Source organism: Corvus brachyrhynchos, unplaced genomic scaffold (assembly GCF_000691975.1).
Source record: "Corvus brachyrhynchos isolate BGI_N302 unplaced genomic scaffold, ASM69197v1 scaffold370, whole genome shotgun sequence".
Lineage (NCBI taxonomy): Eukaryota > Metazoa > Chordata > Aves > Passeriformes > Corvidae > Corvus > Corvus brachyrhynchos.
In genome coordinates this window covers 2,161,286-2,177,154 of record NW_008235977.1, presented here as the reverse complement: position 1 = coordinate 2,177,154, position 15,869 = coordinate 2,161,286, and the positions used below count along the sequence as shown (strand labels likewise).

General features: G+C 39.8%; 1 protein-coding gene and 1 long non-coding RNA gene across 11 annotated transcripts in view; one reads left to right on the top strand and one right to left on the bottom strand.

Moving 5' to 3' along the window:
• The window catches only part of LOC108445299, a 51,326-nt gene that overhangs the window by 10,902 nt on the left and 24,555 nt on the right, over positions 1-15,869 (bottom strand). For 3 of the 10 annotated variants that reach the window (XR_001860108.1, XR_001860117.1, XR_001860113.1), the window contains exons 3-6: positions 13,822-13,903; positions 11,306-11,562; positions 9,501-9,569; positions 6,081-6,354 (exon numbers count right to left, since the gene is read on the bottom strand). This is a non-coding gene — a long non-coding RNA (uncharacterized LOC108445299). Of the gene's footprint in view, positions 1-2,421; positions 4,229-6,070; positions 6,355-9,500; positions 9,570-10,939; positions 11,160-11,305; positions 11,563-13,821; positions 13,904-15,869 lie in introns of those variants that run through there. The other 7 variants (XR_001860109.1, XR_001860111.1, XR_001860110.1 and 4 more) reach the window with 6 other exon arrangements.
• The window catches only part of SLC39A10 (solute carrier family 39 member 10), a 75,427-nt gene continuing 59,791 nt past the window's right edge, over positions 234-15,869 (top strand). The window contains exon 1 of the mRNA XM_017728622.1: positions 234-717. The gene's annotated coding sequence lies outside the window, so the exon portion shown is untranslated. The remainder of the gene's footprint in view (positions 718-15,869) is intronic.

The window sequence follows — 15,869 nt, the reverse complement described above, 5'->3', positions numbered from 1 at the left end:
TCTTCTCTTGAAAATGTGAATAAGAGACCAGGTGATTTGTTCCCAAAAATAATCATATTCAGTAAGAAGTCTCCATGCTGGTTTTTATACACAACTCTTACCTCTAAGGACAGAAGTACTTTTTAAATCCAAGTGTTAAAGCAAGTCAAAGACAGGAAGGTGAATCAACCACGCACTCACAATTGGATGAGATAACTCAATGCTTTCATACTGCAGGATAGCTATTTCATTATCTTTTGCCTGCAAAGGGAAGCAGCAGTTCTGATTAAACACTATTTCATCTGTGCTCTTTGTAAGCATAACTCAGTGAAGATGACGGTATGATACAGCTGAGTTTTGAACTCTTGTGCTTGAAAGCCATATATCTTTAAGGCTTGTACCTTACGTGGATTCTCTCCTAATTAAGAACACCTGTAGAGGCCTGACCAGACCCTGTGGTTTGCAGCAAAACTGCCGAAGGGCTCTGAAAAGGCAGAAACTTTGTGTTGTCTTTTAACCTAAATTATAACAGGGTTCAAGCCTGTGCCAAGCAGAGTAAAACTATATAATTTATGAGCTATGAGGGCAGCTCTGGGCCCCTCTGAGGTGATTTTTATCAGTGCAGTAGCATAAACAGTTCTCCTTTACTTGAACATTGGGAACAGGGAGCAGTGGAAGGCCTGCTGTATAAAGGGGACCCAGCCTGTGCTAGGACCTCTGTAGCCCACAGACAGCCAGGTAAGTGTGTTCACACTGCTTTGCTTTTTGAGCAATGGCTTGGGAAAAGGTGTGCAATGTGCTGAGACTGAGCATGGGCTGTGTGCTGTGGGACTGGAGGAGCTGCACTTCAAGGCCAATGATTTGCTTTTTGCTCTTAAAATTCTAAGCTTGTTACAGAGAATCTACTTTGATTCATTGTCTGCCTTTGTCTTGGAAGGCTCAGTTGTGCCAAACCAGTGGTGTAATAGAACTACCCACAGTATTACAAACTGCATTCGGCTGTAATGATGGGTTTGGGCCCTTGCTCTCTCTGGGTTTTGAAGTTGTGTTCCTATGAACAAGCAGGTGTTACTTAAGGACTGGTCCTTGAGTCAAGTGGAAAACTGTTAGATACAAGCAGAACATATAAAGAATTTATTTTTGGTTTTTGCTATTTATTAATAATGTAATTATATATAAACCATAAAAGATAGTTTGTAACTCAAAATGACAGTATAGAACAGAACTCAATCTATTCATTTTTTCTGTCAGGGTTTGAGAGGCTTTAGGAGACTTAGATGATAAGACATTACTGCAGGTTCATATTCTTCTCAGCAAATAGCAGGCAAGAAGTGGGAATAGCCTAAAAATATCAGCTAACTGGAAACAGAGCTAAGGCAATGTCCAGCTGACCCACCTCCAGAAACAACAGATAGGCTCCAGGGACATCTGGCTTTTGTTTCTGTCTCAGAAGGTTTGGTTTCCGTGGTGTGGAGGTTGGGAGGGAAGAAGGGGGGGCGGGGTTTTTGTTTGGTTTAAACTGACATTTTGACTCTAATCTTTATATAAAAGGGACACCTTGAAAATCTTAGTTCTATGTTTCTTTATTGCATATCTCCAGCAAGAATAAAACCTTTGTTGGTATTGGTTCCTGATGATTAAAACGACTACAATAGTTGGCGTCCTAATTTTAAAAAAACCAACAATCCCCTTTGAAGTTGCGCTAATTTTTATTTTCTCTGTAATGTTACATGCAGACTGCTGCAGAGGGAGAGCTGGGGAGATAAGTTTCAGGCTCAGCTTGCCAGCTGCAGCAGAAGGGGCCTTGTTACTTAAAAGCTTTTTCTTGATGGAAAGCTGCCCTTATTAAGCACTGTCAGTTGGCACAGCTCTCCTGTGCTGCCCAGTTATGCCCTGTAAGTCTGGGATAAGAAGCACTTCTTGCTAAAAGATTAAGAAGGCGACTCTTAGAAATGTTTTACAACATTATATAAGAACTGAGTCTGGCTGTAGGTTGTCCTTGGACTTGAAACAACCAGGATCACAGATCCAGCCTGAACATGAGCTTGGTGCTCTCATCTTGAAGTTAAGCCATTATGGTCTATGACTAACTCTGCAGTTTAGATTGGCACAGTCTCAAAGGAAGGTATTTCCCTGCATCTGGAAAAAAAGTGGACACAGCCAATGGCCTTCTAAAGCATACTGCAAGAAAATCGTACAACAGCTTGAGGCATCATGTGTAGGTTGTTTAATTTCTTCAGCATAATTATCCTTTTAATAGGTGTGCGCTAGTACCATAATCCTCCTTTCAGGATTCCAGTAGAAGACTAAATGCTTGGCTAGTTCAGGCCAATGACTTCTATGGGATCTGTACTGTTCTTTTTTGAAAATTTAATGTAATGGCTTTTTGTTCTGTAAACAGAAGATCAAGGTCAGATTTCTCTTGTAGGACTGAGCATCAAGAAAAGTTAGTCATTTTTTATTAAAAACTTGCAATATATGAACTATTGTATGTAATGCTGACAGCGTTGCTCATAGTGTGATTGAATAATACGATAACTTTGTACAAACAACACCTTCAAAATATACATTTTAGGCAGAGACCAGCAGTTTGTGTATAGGGGTTTTGTATGGGTGTTTGTATAGGTCTTCATTAACCAGGCAAGTCTGCTGGTCTACCACAGTTCCCAAGGTAGCTATGTGTCAGAAGTATTTCGTACTCATCCAGTTGTCTAATGTCTGCCTAGACACTGCCTATTTTAGGATTACTGGTTTCTTATTCACATCATTTTTCCCTGACAGCTGTGCTGGTTCTAGTGTTGAGAAACACATAGATCTCTCTAAATAACCTCTTCTCAGCTTTTTTCTGTACTGTTTGCATTTAAGACTCAGTGGTGTTCAGGGAATTGCTTTGGAGTCAATCATAACAAAGATCACCATCTACTGATCTCTACCAAGATGTTCTGAGGATTTTACACTTCAACAAAGCCTCTTTAAAAAGGCTTTTTGTGCTTAAAGTAAGATCACTGTGTGGAAAAGTTCTTGTCATAGGACTGGACAGTGGAAGTTTGCCAAAATCTTACACTTCCTTCAAAAGCTTCTGTTGGGTGTCCTCTGTCTTGACTTGGTGCTGGGGGTACTGTGTGTATCTTGTTGCTGTGACTTTTCTTCAGATCAAACAGAATTAGCAGCTCCTCAAACTGAGCATGCAAGCTCAGAAAGACTATAGGAGACCTCCCACATATAGGATATGTGCTATAGAGAACATGCATTCTGTCATGTGAATGGGCTGCACTTAAATGAGAAGATAATGTCTCTCTCAGATAAGTGCAGTGTGTTGCTGAGTACAGAGATAAGCCCACTCTGGAACAAAGCAGTGCAGTGTGAGCCAGCTGCTGAAAGACTGCTGAGCACAGACATCAGGAATGTATCTTCACACAAGCAAGATCCCTGCAAGCAAAAGTAGTGCCATGACCTAAAAGGCCGAGAAGTCGCGCTGAAAATAAATGGATTTGTAAATCATCCGTTTGAACCAGCCTACACTCTGAGGCAGGAAAGGCAGCAGGAAACCTGAGAGTTGGGTGCTTTGCACTCTTTGTCTGTAAGGCCTTTGGTGGAGGGGATAACTTTCTGTGATGGTGGAAGGTCACTCAGTAATAATCACACAGGAAGTTTAGCAGTCACTTTGAACACGTCCAATTGTTGTCCAACCACGCTCCGGTTGGTTCTAGTGGCATAGTAGGTGGGAACAGTACACCAGGGAGTTTGGGGAGGTCCATGATGAAGTGTCTGTTTTACTAGAAGAGAAGCACAGCAAAAATCGTAACTGTTATCTTCACTGTCATCAGCTCCAGATGGAAAAGGATATTTGCTAATACCATCACTTCTGGTGGACTTGGCAGCATTAGGTTTGTGGTTGAATTCAATCTTAAATGCCTTTTCCAACCTAAAGGATTCTAGAAGATGATCTGGATACTTCTATAATTATGTTCTTATCTGGCTATGCAACTGGCCACAATCACATCAGGTAAGAGTCTGGAAGATCAAGAAGTGGCAGCATGGTTACCAGAGAAGGCTCAGTGCATCTTCTGTTGGACTTCTGTACCCTGTTTAATCTTTAAGAAAATGAGATTAAACACAGCAGTTCTTTTTAGCTAAGAGAATTTCTCGGATGGCAGAAGGAAAAGCACCATTAAGAAGGTGCATGAAATCAGGACAGGCTGCCAGAACAGAGCGATGTCTGCTGTTGATGCTGCTGCTCACTGAGCCTCTGTAAGGCAAAGGAAAATCTGTAAGATATCAGTGGATGACTGGGATTACATATGTTCCTAGCCTCAAAAGCTGAGGAAAGGAGGCAGGAAATATTTGGGGTTATGGAGGGAGGCAAACCTGTTTTGCACAGGTTTGAAGAACAAGCCAAAAATGGGTGTTATCAGGTGTGGAATACACAGCACCACAAGGCATAGCTACATATAGCTTTGCACAGCTTTGGGTTTTCTTCTAAAGAAAACAATAGATAGGTGTCTCCTGGGTAACAGGAGCGGGGGAAATGGTGCTACAAGGACTAAAAATAATCAAATCTAAAGTGTGAATTCTGGCTGTGCCCATTAAACTCTCAGTAAGCCAGAAACAAAGTACGGCTTAGGTGGCAATCTTGTTTAGGGGACAGGGTTTGGTTGTGCTCTTAGAATTGACTTTAAATGCAGCTGGGTGACTGCATTGAAAGGCCTAGAAAAACTGAGAAAAACTAATTGTACTCTCTGTAAGACTTGTGTGGTACTCAAGACAAACATTTAAATTTTGAAAAAAATCTACAGATTCCTCCCCTCCTTTACTTGGGCACTTCTCATATGAAGCTGAAACAACCCTTTCTCTTTATCAAGATAGAAGTTTAACCCTACAAACTTTCTTTACTCACTTTCCCTTCCAGCTAACCATAAAATTCCATGTGTGGGATGTAGCTAGTGTGTTCTAGGGGATCAGAGCCACACCGTGCTGGTAACTTTAATCCCTCAAATGCTTTGGAACTGCTGTGGTCTGTGTTCCTTGGATGTTTCCACTGATGAACATTGCTTATTCACACTGAGCTTCAGTACAGTTCAGCTGATGCTGCTCTAGTTTTGATCCATTATGCAACAGAAATGTCAGTGTGCTTCACTAAATGCTAGCTGTGATTTATGATTTCTTTTTAATCTGTGCTAATTTGGGGGCTACTTGGCATTTATACATAGCTTGAAGAAGTGTATTAGCGACTCAAATATTGTTGCCAGGTTTCTGTGGTTTACTTTTGCCCATACCAAGCACTAAGCAATTAATCTCAAGGTCTTATGTATGGCAAAACAAAACAACCTCTCAGAAGTTGCTTACATTTGTTTGAGAAAAACTTTCATTGGAAATGAGGAATTTGAAAGAAAGAAGAACAGAATATTTATAAACAATAACTGTATGACAAAATGCTTCTGTAAGAAGAGACTAAATTTAGCATTTGCAGGACTTTTATCCATGTTCTGGGTATTCTCAAGCACAGGTAAACCATTTGATCAGTAAAACAAAAGATCTTGTGCAAGTTCTCTACAGTCCTTACATGCATGTTTTTATAACGTCTCCCTAAGAAGCACCTGGTTTTTTCCATTAAGCTATTTTGCTCCATTTGAGAATGTTTGATAGACACACCTCAGGTGAAACATTGTCTTTGAAACTGGTGCCAGGTATTGTACAGATGAATTAAATTGCCTCCAGCAAATCTTGAGTGAACAGGGGCTGTACAGCCTATGGCCATCCACACTGAAACTGACTGTCCCTTTAGTGGGTACAGAAAGCCACAGAGCACCTACAGTGCTGGGAACATTTGATGAGCCACAGCAGCATGCGGAGCTAAAGCACTCCAATGCCTGGGGTTTTTCTGCTGCAAAATGGAAAAAAACTCACTGGAAAACAATAGAGAAAGAAAACAAGATTTAATTTTGTTTGTTTGTTTTGTTTTCAGCTCTGCACCATCTAAATATGTTGTATATTTTTAATTTTGTAAGCCAGAATAAACCAGCTACAGAACCGTGTCCAAAGTTTTGGATTACATAGGACAGTGACTGCATACCTGGACCAGGTACCATACCTTACCATACCTTAGGCTTCCTCCCATTCTTGGTGAAATCCCCAAACTTTGCCCAAGACCATGCTGACAGATGACGTGTGAGCGCTGCAAATCTTCCTGAATCAAACCACATCAGCCTCAAATGGCTTTTTCTAATAGGCCAAGATGACCAAGAGCCTTGTCAAAAGGGAGATAGATTGGCCAATGACCAGTGCAAAAGGCCAAGTCTGGGTGGCCACACAACAGTTCTGGAAAAGTTTTCCTCTCTGCTTGATGCCATTCCTTGCTGAGAACCAGAATGAACTCTGTAAGTGACAATATATAAAACAAGGGGCACTTAAATCACCAAATTACTTGAAGCAAACAAAGACTTTGATGATGCAGGTTGCTTTAAAATATACCTGTGCCTTCAATGCAAGTACAGCTCTAATATACCCTCTTTCCATCTGTCTAGCTACACATTCCAATCTCATAAGGGATTGAAGGGTTACTCTTTTGGGGGGTTGGGGTTTTTTTCTGAGAAATTTGTGGGAATTAAGACAGAAAATGTTTGAACAATACCCTGTTATTACTGGAAAGTTTCTTAATTGTGATAGTTCAGAGAAATCTTAGCAGAGTGTTATCAGAAGTGTAAAATGAATCCAGGTAAAATAGCTTTTGCAGAGAAGGTAGCAAATATTTTTGGATTTCCTGTCATGAGGCATGCTTTCAAATCTTTGTAGTGGAAATCAAAGAGACTGGGTGGAAAGTACCACCAGCCAAATACTTTTGGTGTTTATAACAGGTGTGCAGGAGGTACATAATTTGTTACAGCCTTTGCAAGCTTCATTATAATGCAAAGACAAGGATGTAAAATAACCAATGTTTTTAGAATTATATTGCCTCATTTTTCACACCTTTGGACATGTTGGACACTTTTAAACAAATTTGGCAGGAGAGCTTTTAAATATAGCGAAATTCACCAAAGTTTTATGAGAGCCATTGTATGAGCAGGGAAGAGAGTTCCTGTAGTGAGTGCCACAGAAGTTGCCCATGGATATGTTCGGTGTTGCCCAGGCTGATCCTGCTGAGGTTTGAGAGAAGCTGCAGGGGCTTCTCCAAACAAGCACAGTGTGCCACAAGAAACATGGGAAAGTAGAGTAGGAGTAGCTAAGGGTGTGGCTCTGAAGGCAAGAATATGGCTCCTGTCCTTCTGTTCTGTGCTGCTAACAATTCTTAAACCAGCTTTTTGTAACAGCTCACTAAAGAGCTGTTCTCCCCTCCTAACTGTTCCACTACTATTTAACAAAGTGGAAATCTCACTTTTCTTCTTCTGCATGAAGCAATGGACCTGGCTTTCTTATACTCTGTCTGCATCACAGCTTTCTTTAAAACACATCACCCAAAGCTCAGCTGCGTGGTTCCCCAAAACCCCTTGCCTACCTTCATGTTACCTATTATCATAATCTCTTTTGTTTTAAATGGTTGGTCTCTATGGTTAAATCTTATCTTTATCCCCTTAGGGATCTTATCTGTCCTGCACTTGTGGCCCCATTTCCTCTTCTGGTGAGCCCTTGGAGTGCTCTATGCCTTTCCATGGAACTGTTTACAAGCTGCTTTTGAGGGCACAGTTGTCACTATAAGACTAAAACTGAATCCAAAATCAACTAAATATAGCTGTTCCACAGGGAACCATCTTTTCTGATAAGGCCAATAAATTACAGGAAAAAATAGAGATCTAGAACAAGTCCTGTACAGCCAAGACCTGAACAATGGCTAAAACAAAACAAGGTTCAATACAGCCAGGAAAAAAACCCAACAATGTGGCAAACAAAGCAGTGCTGTTCAGGCAGCTTTGCCTTTCTTCCTACCTAGGTGAGATGCAGTCTGGGCTTTTGCCTGCTGCCCAAAAGGCAGGATTACTGCTGTGTGCACACGGGGGTCATGAGGAAGTCAGGGCTAGAGTAAGAAACATGCCCCACCAAATCCACCACTAGCTGTGCCAATAATGGGCGTATACCAAAGGAATCCCACCACTGCTCTCCTTAATTCTTGATTTAAAACTGGGATCCTGTGATGAAGCAGACTCTACAGTTTCATCTTGTTTAATGGGATTTGATGGGGGGCAGGAGAACAGTAAATGAAGAGCCAGCTTTATTTCTATAGCTGCTCTTTTGAAACAGTATGGAATTGATAGCCGTGCAATAACTTTGGTGAACTGTGGAAAGCCAAAGATCAGAAAAGGGACTGTAACAGAGATGCTAGGCAAGGACAACAAGCTACAAGATGCCATGAAGCCCACAGTTCAAACACTGACTTGGGATAGGATAGATTGAGTTACTATGTTCAACTTTAAAAGTAGGCACTCATTTGCATATTACTGACATCAGGGTAAGATTTAGAAGATAAGAATCTGTACAACCCATTGTGCTGTTCTCTCTTTGTTAGCCTGCAGAGTGAGAAGGATGCTGGGGTTGGAAGGTAGATAGCATTTTGTTCATCTTAATGAGTGTAGAGGTCATTCATATATTTTTAAGTCATTAGCATCATAGAAATAAAATTTTCCAAAAAAAAAAAAAAGAGCAGGGGAGCTTGCAGACTCATTTTCTACACAATTTTTCATGGAACTTAGCTAGTACAAGGGCGAGCTTGTTCACAAATCTAAAAATTAAGTACCTTGACTTTCATTTCATTTGATTCCTCTTCAAAATACTTTCTGACCTTCTGTTTTAAAACCAAAAAGCTTTTTAACCCTCTTCCTGAATGTCATAAAATTTTATAGAATTGTTAAAGTTAGAAAGAACCTTTAAGATCATCAAGCCCAATTATCATAGAAAATAATATTCAAGAATTTAGGAAAAATTGACTGCTGCTGCTCCTGCACTCAGTGCCTGCCCTGATCCAAAATTAGCTGCACTGGGAATGTCCATCTTTGCTACTTTCTAGTTTGAGGAGCTGTCAATAGAGCTAATAAGTGCTAGGAACTCTACGGAAGCTGGGCACAATCAGCGAGTGTAAACCCATACCACTGTCAGATACTAAGATGCCCAGGCAGGAGGGTCCAAATGGCATTTATGAGATTCTATCAAAAGCTTTTAACTTGGCCAAACTTGGATGGATTTTTTTTTTATCTTGAAACAGCATAGGATTCCTCCTTGACATGTGTTCCTCTCATTCTCTCATTTTGTTTTGTACATACAGTCTGCTATGTGAGGCATAGAAAATTGTTACCATAATTCTTGGTAAATAGCTAGAACTGGCAGAGCTTTACACACACACACACACACTCTTAAAAAAAAAAAAAACATCCAAACTCAGCCATGCACTAGGCATGGAATATTTAAGCCCAAATGATAAACAACTATGAGCCTTGCGAGAGAGGAGTGATGAGCAAGCACATTAATACATATTCATGTTACAAGCTTTGACATTAACCATTTCAGATTATGCTTTATCTGTTGTGTTCACTTACCTGTTATGAGACTGGTGAAGTGAGAAAGACAAATGAGATTTTATTCTTGGAGGGTTTACATCTTAACATCTGAAAGTCAGAATGTTTTTGAAGAGTGTTTAGTACATACTGGAAAATAATAATATTTGATATGAAGTTACAGAGAAACATACTAATCTTGTAAAATATTCATAATAAGGTTTTCTTTCCTTCATTTTGGTTCATCATCATTAATAAAATGTATGTAGGTCAAACGATTTTCATTGACAATTGCATAACCTTATAGAGTTGCTACTGGCTAAAAATAAGTAATCATCCTCTCAGCCTTTTTTCTTTTTTTAATTAATGAAGACCTAGGAAAAAAGCAAGTTTTCAACATATTCTTGGGTGGACATCTTTTAGACATGACAAGATAAAAGTAGCAAAAACTCTTGCATTAGAAAAGGAACCTATTAATCTACCAGGCCACAGAATTTATCAAATGAGTGAGCTGAATATAAAGGTGAAAAAAAGATGGAGTACCAGATACTCTGAAATGTGGTATTGCTATTGATTGGTGCTGCTGAAAATGGCTGCACCAAACGGTGAAAAGGTAGTGGAGATGGTGAATAATTAGACATTAGTAAGGTATAATTTCTTTGTGTTTTAGGAGTGACAGCACAGAGGCAAATGGCAGGAATTAGCTGGAAGTACTGTACGGGGTGTGTTTTTCTCTGTAGGTTAATCAATAATTTTTTTCCTAATAAAGTCTCCAGAGGTAATCATGCTGGTCTACACAACCCACTGTGCAGAGTAACACCGAGTCTCAAGAGGGCCAATGCATCTTCTGCCTATTTCAGGCCTCCAGGTTTTCGTGTTGCTCAGAGAACATGGCTTCTTATATAGTCTGTCCAATCAAGAGATTACAGAAACTCTCCCCATTACTGCTTAGGAAGTGAACTTTCTGCAGGAATGAAAACAGGATGTAAACTAGCACATGTTCTGCGGCACAAAATGTGCTTACACTAAAGATCCCCTGTGGAAGTGAACACAGCTTTGGGCCAGAGGGAACCTCGATAGATGGAGCAGTTAGTTTCCCTTTCTCTTTCCAGTTTCTCTGTAGGAGGGCAAAACTTTGAGTGGTTATCTATCGTAGCAGATGCAGTGGGGACAAAAGGAGATGTGGAAGAGATGTTTATTGTAAGACCTGAGTGAAGATACATATTATCTCTAGCAGTACAGTATCCCATTTCCTGTATTCAAATATTTATTAACATTACAACAGAGCCACAGATGTTCAGTTTAATGTTGGTGTAAGGAAATTAGAAGGCTGGAATCAATAATCTTCCAATTCACAAGTTTTAGGGAAATAAATAAAGGATAGTGGAGAATGAAGACAAAATTGGGCCAGTACAAAAGAGAGAATGGAAGTCGCACACACAAGCAAGATTCCAGGAATCTCATGCAGAGCAGGAAATTACCTTGAAGGTCTTGGGGCTCTTTCTGTTCCAGTGATGTAATGGAAATGGACTTGGAGAAGTATTTGATCTCCTTGAGCTACAGGTGGCTTGAATCTTGCTATTACTTTAGCTAGCGGTGATCTACTGACATGAAGCTCACAAAAGATGTAGTAACATGGTCATGGTTTAGAGAGAAAACCCTTCTGCAGCAGGAAGGGAATCAAGCTCTTCAGGGGCAGTACTGATGGTCAAGGGAAGGACAGAGAGCAAAACACACAGAAAAAGGAGAGAGCGCACAGGTAAGTGTCCTGATGAAGGTAAAAGCAGCACTCTAGGTTCACATCAGAGATTCTACATGAGTAAACACAGAAGTGAAAGAAATCTTACCAGTGCCTCACTGAAGGGGCAAAAGTCTTAATCAGAGCCTGAAACAACTACAGAAAACAGAGCAGTCAAAAGCTGTGGGTTGGCAAATCTTGAATTGTTTTCCTTCATTTTCCACCCTCGTCAGTCAGATTCCTTTTCTTCCGGTTTTGCTTGCCCTCTCTTCCATTCCCAGTAGAATTCCTCTGTGGTCACAAATGATTAGTCAAGTTTCCTTAGTATCAGTTCTCTCATGATCTGATCTTCTTTTAATCTTGCAGCTGAGAAATTATAAAATGGTGGGATATCATATGTGTCAGGCTTTTTTTTGTCATTGTTTGGGGGGTTTGGGGTTTTTTGTGGCCTTGATGGGGTTTTTTTTGTTTTTTTTTTTTTAATACAAGGCACATGCAGATTATCTTATCTCACATTAGTTCTGCTTGGTCCAAACCAAAACATTCAGCACTAGATAGTGGCTGGATCTGAACACTGATGCATACAATTGGCTTTTGATTCCATGTCAGGGTAACTGAGGAAAATGAGCTCCTCTCCAGAGATGTATATTTACATCATTAGCATCTAGACAAGCCAGCTGAGATCAGCTCACTGTTTCTCTAAATACTATGCTCTATACAAAGCAAGACTGTAAAACCTTTGCAATATGAAGATTAAAGACGATCAGCCCTTAATTAACAGTCTGTTGGGCAGCAGGCTGCAAGTTAAAAATCTGAAATACAAGAAAGCAAGTCTTTGTTCACAGACTGGCTGAACTGTGGTTTCAGCACACAGTAAAATTGCAATCTTTTACAAATAGCTGTCTGCCAAATGAGTCACAGTAATATCTACATGGACGCTCTTTATCTGGCCCTGTAGTGAAGTAATGCAGCTTAGACAGAATCTTTGAAAAAAAGCCCATACTCTGTCTTGGAAGAAATCTGTTTCCATGTAGAAACACTGATAGCTTTTCAAGGAAACTGAATTGACAAATCATTTTATTGACTCTTCAGCATAAAAAACAAGAGCAGAAAGTCTTAGAGCATTAGGGAAATAAATTCTGGTGTCTTTTTTACTGAAACACAGAACATATTGTGTCCTTCAAGCACAGGCTCTGAAGCTTCCTGAGATACAGTATGAATTTTAGGGTCCAAAGATGTGTACAGGGAGAACTGAAACACATCTTTTAAGCTGAAAACTGCTAACTAGGTGAAGTTCATTTTGCTCCTTCTCTCTCCAGTGAACAAGGCACACAGCATTTTATACTCCATGTTACAAATTTGGGGCCTTTAGAGAAAAGGAGTGTGCAAGGGACTGGGTAGTGAAAATCCAACACGTTTTGCTGGGGAATAGGTAGGCAGCAACTTGAGTCCATAGACTTCGAAGACTTCCATGCATGCTTATTTTATGCAGGTAAATAATCTTGTTTACTTCACTGAGTACCTCATATGTAAAGCTCTGCAAATCTGTGTGTGCAAGTTAAATGCCTTCTGCTGATCCTGCAGGGACTGTCTGCTCCTCTTGTAGAGCAAAGCTGCCTGCAAGCCTGTATTACTGCCTTTAATCCTCTGTGTGTATGTGCATTGTTATGTGACAGTGTTGCATCCCTGTGAGCATTCCAAAGCATTAATCCACTTCTGAGAACACTTTATTGCTGACCTAATGGTAAGCACACAAATGCAGAGAAATGAGCTGCTGATCTACAGGTTAAAAGATTTAATAAACAGGAATTTTCACAGTCAAGTTGCAATAAATATTGTGGGTCTTCAGTAACAGCAGATTGATCTTACTCTGGTGTGAAACCTAACTGTAGTGTATTTTAAAATATCATGAGGTACTATCAACAGTAATTCTTGCTAAAGTTGCACTGGAAGAGGTGAATAAAGTTTAGTAATTGGGCCTTTACTTGAAATGTAAACATATGATTTAACAGATTGCTGGAACAGATTATATGCATAAATAAACCTGGATTGTGTTACTTCTTAAGGATATTAACTGAGGTTAACAAATGCTGCATGAACAAAAAGAAATTGCCTGGGATTCCACTGTCAGCAGTTTAAAATGAATTCCCTGCTGATCTCGTGACAAGCGTACAACCAACCCCAGTTAGACCTGGGGTTCTCGACTGTGTTGGCATTGTGATTGTTTGAAACTGAATTCCAGGTCCATCTCCCTGCTGCTGCCATGCCATAAAAGGGCAATTTTTATATCAAGCTTATAAAGCATTTGTCATCCTCTAGATGTTAAAGAATTTTAGCAAGTGATGTGTGAGTTTAGGATGTCAGGATAAATAAGGTATGAGCTTGGAAAGAAATAAACTTTAAAATGCCCTCTAGCTTTTTGACTCCAAAGGACTTAAAGCAAGGAAACAACAACAATCACATCCTGTTTTGTCACTTAGTCATGTCAAGTGCCAGTAGCCATTACCATTCCTTCAGCCTTTCTGTCCGTATTCCCAGCTGTTCTCATTAATTAAGCCAAATGTGCTGGCTCTATTTAGAACCTCTGCAGTTATAATTCAACTCTTAATACAGACTTAATCATACCTTCTTGAAATTCACCTCTCCACTGGAAATGGCACTGGTAACCAGACTTTGCTTTCCTTTTTGCTCTTGTCTCTTTCTGTATCTGTTATATAGAAATAGTTTTGGTTTGTTTTATGAGTAGAAATACTTTATGGATATGGGCTGAAAAGAAAAGGAACTGAATTTTCAAACTTAACTAGTGATGGATTGTAAGGGGTTTGTGGGGTTTTTTTGTTGTTCTAAGTATTAAAATGCTCCATAATATTTGGTTCATTTCTCTGTTTCACAGATAATGTTTTATCAAGAAAAGTTAAGAGATCAAATAGTTTACGAAAATATCATGACCAACTGAGTTTAGAATTGCTCATTATCTGTACAGCAAAGTGGGAAACTCAAAGGGGCTAGTTTTTAAATTAACTACCTGAGCCATGTAATCTAGCAAAGCCTCCAAAAAATGAAAAGTATGTTTAATCTGGTAATGACTTTTTTGATCTCTTACTACCAAAGCAACATAATTAGTGTTGATTTCTGGAAAGTTTCTCTCCAAAATCTACGTAACTTTACTCTCAATATGGAAAAAATCTCCCTTAAACCTCTATAGCAAAAATTTAAGGCTGAGATTTTTGAGTCCAGATGCCCAACGCCTTCTGAAATCTAGTTGAAACAAATGGACTTTCAGAAAAGGCCCAGCCCAACATGTTGTGTTCCAGTAGTTTCAATTAAGGACACATTTGACTTTACTGTGGCTGTAACTCAATGACAGGAAGCTCTGATGTTTAAAATAGAACTCAATAATTTATTGTCAGCATTGTATCTTCCTGATACCTTGATGTTCCTCTTCTCCCTCACCCCTCATCTGCCGCAGCTCTTGAAAAGAGCCAGAAGGATCCATGCAGAGAGTGGCACCTCCAGCCTTCAGCCTATCTCCCTGCAAGCAAGGATATTATGCCCTTCTCAAACTGCAGTGAACCTTGGCAGGGGGCAGCTGTTCCATAAGCAGCATCAGAATATCTCCTGTTGTACCATACTTCTATCTAGGCCTGCAGAGGGTTGGGATTTTTGGTTTGGGATGGGGTTCTTTAGCACTCAGCTTGGCAGCTGGGGTGAGTTATTGGTACTGCAGAGAATGGATAACCATGGTTACTCAGTGTTTGAACACTCAGGAACATCATTAACTTGTCTTCCTAGATGGTGTGGGGACAAGCTTTCCTTTGTACTCCTTATCCAGCGTCTGTTTTGGAGCTACTGTGCAATGCTGGTGCTGTGATATTGGTGCCTTTTACATCATAACTTATTCTGCCAGTGAGGGGTCCCATTCTTAGTTATTCTGTGGTGGAGTTTTTTGGGGTTGGTTTCTTTTTTTTTTTTTTTTTTCCTTAGTGGTGCTGGCTTGCTCTCAGCTTCGTTTATGGCCTGTAATTAGCCATAGGATTTCAGTAGCTTTATATGGACCTACAGTTAGCGTGGACTCTTAGCATCATAATTCAAAGTATTCTATCCTTAGCTCTCCTAATAGCTTCTCGTAAATGAGTTCATATATATGTCACTTGATAATTATATATAATATATATTGTGTAAAGCTGGCAATATAGCCACTCACAGCTCCTTCTAGACTCTCCAATGAGTATAGTTTTATTCTTTGTAGTTTTGGGGGTGTGGTTTGAAGGTTTTGAGTTAGGTTTTTGGTTTCGGTTGTGTTTCAATTTTGTTTGTTTGGGTTTTTTTTTTTAAATGATTCTGCTAATCTGTTGTTGTTAAAACCAGATGATGCTGGTATATGTCACAACCACTGAATGTTAGTGAAGCTATTTCTGTGTTCTTACTTTACTTCCTTTCAGTTCAAAATCACTATATGCTGGTAGTTTTCCCACTTACAATCACTGATGTACAGAGTTAATGCAATACCTCTGTATTTTTAATACTGCACTTGGGTCCAACTCACAGGTACTTCCCACATGGTTAACGGTGCTCAGTTCTAAGCTGAAAGCTTATCTTCAACCCATCACTTCAGGCAACTGTTTTGAATGGGAAAGCTTCCTGCATCAAAAGAAATCATGTGCATGTTTGTG